This window comes from Octopus bimaculoides, chromosome 24, assembly GCF_001194135.2.
Source record: "Octopus bimaculoides isolate UCB-OBI-ISO-001 chromosome 24, ASM119413v2, whole genome shotgun sequence".
Classification (NCBI taxonomy): domain Eukaryota; kingdom Metazoa; phylum Mollusca; class Cephalopoda; order Octopoda; family Octopodidae; genus Octopus; species Octopus bimaculoides.
Window position 1 is genome coordinate 19,704,178 of NC_069004.1, and position 3,059 is coordinate 19,707,236.

Genomic DNA, 3,059 nt, shown 5'->3' on the forward strand with positions numbered 1-3,059 from the left:
AACAACTCACAATTGGCTTCTTTCAGTTTCCATCTACCATATTTACTCACAAGGTTTTGGTTAGCAGGAAGGTATAGTAGAAGACACTTGTTCAGGGTGCCACACAGTTGGACTGAACCGAAAACCATGTGGTTGGGAAGCAAAGTTCTTAACCACACAACCACCCTTGTGCCCTTATGATGATAATAAATACCATGCAGAAACCTATCACACCGTTTTAATGTTCTCATCAGTTATGATCAGAACATGTTCTGCAAATGTAATATCCATTAGAATTTTTTTTCTGTACCGACGCCTGTAATCATTTATATCTTTGAAACATTGAGGATAAAATTATTGCCCTTAGCATCAACAATACCTTTACCAAGAATGTGGAGCACAGCTTAGTGGTTAGGGTATTAGGCTCATGATGGTATGGTCATGACTTTGATTCCCGGCATTGCATTCTGTCCTTGAGCAAGCCACTTTGTTTTATGTTGTTCTAGTTCACTCAGCTGTCAAAAATGTGTGGTACCTATATTTCAAAGGGCCAGCCTTGTGACACTTAGTGTGACGCTGAATCTCCTTGAGAACTACGTTAGGGGTCCACGTGTCTGTGGATTGCTCAGTCACTTGCTCGTTAATTTCACAAGTGAGCTGTTCCGTTGATCGGATCAACCGGAACCCTTGTCATTATAAGCAAAGGAGTGCCAGAATTTCTTACAAACTTACTACTTAAACTAAAGGCATTCTCACATTTAGTTTCATTATATGTTAATGATTCATCATCATCATCATTATCATTTAACGTCCGCTTTCCATGCTAGCATGGGTTGGACGATTTGACTGGACACTGGCGAACCATATGGCTACACCAGACTCCAATCTGATCTGGCAGAGTTTCTACAGCTGGATGCCCTTCCTGACGCCAACCACTCCGAGAGTGTAGTGGGTGCTTTTTACGTGCCACCACTCATGTGTACATGTCAGTAGCTAGCTATCATGCTGACTTTCATTGCCCACTACATTTGCAACTTACTTTTAATGATAGTCAACTAACAACATGCATGTCCTCTTCTCTCATGCACATAATTCATGTGCACTCACGTCACATCACTTGTGTGATGGCAATCAGTCTACATTCATTAATTTCAGCATACAGCTTTTTGTCAATCTGTGACGCCTGCGCTTGTTGTCATGTCTATACTTCTTGAATGATGTGATTGAGTGTGATTGTTTGGATGCTGTCAATTTGGCACAGCATGACTGGATATTAAACCTGTTTTGGCACAGGAGGGAAATACATACACAAACATGTGTGGCATGAAGCTTGCTTCCTAACCACATGGTTCCACATACAATTCCATTGCATGGCACCTTGGTCAAGTGGATTTGCTTGACAGAAACTGAAGGAAGCCCATCGTATTTATGTGTGTGTTTGTCCTTTACCACCACTTGACAACTGGTGTTGGTTTGTTATGTCCCTGTAACTTAGCAGTTTGGCTAAAGAGACTGATACATTAAGTACCAGGCTTTAAAAAATAAGTCCTGGAGTTGATTTGTCTGACTGAAAATTCTTCATGGTGGTGCCCCAGCATGGCTGCAGTCTAAAGACCCGAAACATGTAAAAGAATAAAAGAATACAGAGAGAGGGAGAGCGAGAGAAAGACATTACAATTTATTAATCAAACATTATTGACGTGAACACGTTCCCTCTTCTCACACAAATAAACGAAGGAGGTGAGCTGGCAGAATCGTTAGCACGCTGGGCGAAATGCTTAGTGGTATTTCGTCTGTCTTTACGTTCTGAGTTCAAATTCCGCCAAGGTCAACTTCGCCTTTCATCCTTTCGGGGTCAATAAATTAAGTACCAGTTACGCACTGGGGTCGATGTAATTGACTTAATCCCTTTGTCTGTCCTCTCTATGTTTAGCCCCTTGTGGGCAATAAAGAAATAACAAATAAACGGAGAGGGGAGTTGAGAATGAAGGAAACATTAAAAGTTCTGATGTCAAACAAGTCAGTATTGAATCAGTAATGCCAGAATGGCTGTGCCAAAACATTTCATACCCCTCTACTACATCATTGAACAGATGCTTAGGAAACCTTCAACCACTCACATTCTGCTGCATTAACCCTTTAGCATTCATATTTCTTTGTTCACAGTTTTGAATTAATCATGCAATGCATTGTAGCTTTGAGATTTTGATGATGTGGTTCCTTTATTTTTGGAATAATATTGTAGGATAGGTGTGAGAGGCCTGTGTTAACATAAAACCAGTAGAATATTTGAGCCAAATAAAAAGCCGGCTTAAATGATAAAGGGTTAAACTACAGACCCAATATTATTTAACCCATTTGAATTAATCGTGCATTATCTTGTAGCTTTGTAATTTTGATGAGGTAGCTATTAATTTTTTAGAATGACATTGTAGGGTTGGTGTGACAGGCTAGATCTGACCAGTTTCAACATAAAGCAGGTAGAATATTTTGGCTGCATATGGCCAGTTTAAATGGTAAAGGGTTAAAACCTGTACTGTTACTACATCCATTTTACTCATGATCATGACTCAGAACCCAAACTATCATATTTCCTGAAGCAGTGGCTCAATCTGCTAAAAAGAGTAGCTAAATCATATCAATCATCTTAAAATTTAAAGGACATATGTGATAGTGAAGTCTTAGAAATACTGCTTGAAAATAGAGACAGTCGTGGTTGGAATGCTTTTGGTCATTGATCTGCTTGACTGGAGACAGTCAGGGCTAAGCAACAAGAACCGTATTTCCTAAATGGTCCATCCTTCTCTTTTATGGCAATCTGACATTCTTCACACAAACCAAAGATGCATTTCAAAAGCTGGATTTCTATTTCAGTTACATAATAATTATGTTAACTCTGAGCAACTGATCGGTTTTTTACCAATCAATAAATCAATAAGTAAACAGTGAAAAATTCATCTACACCTATTTCTATTATCACCCGTTCCAGTCATAGGACTGAGTCACATCGTGAAGCAGTGGATGTGAGACCTAAAACTACAGTCATCCTTGTAACACTGTCCAGGGAGCCCCCCCCCCCC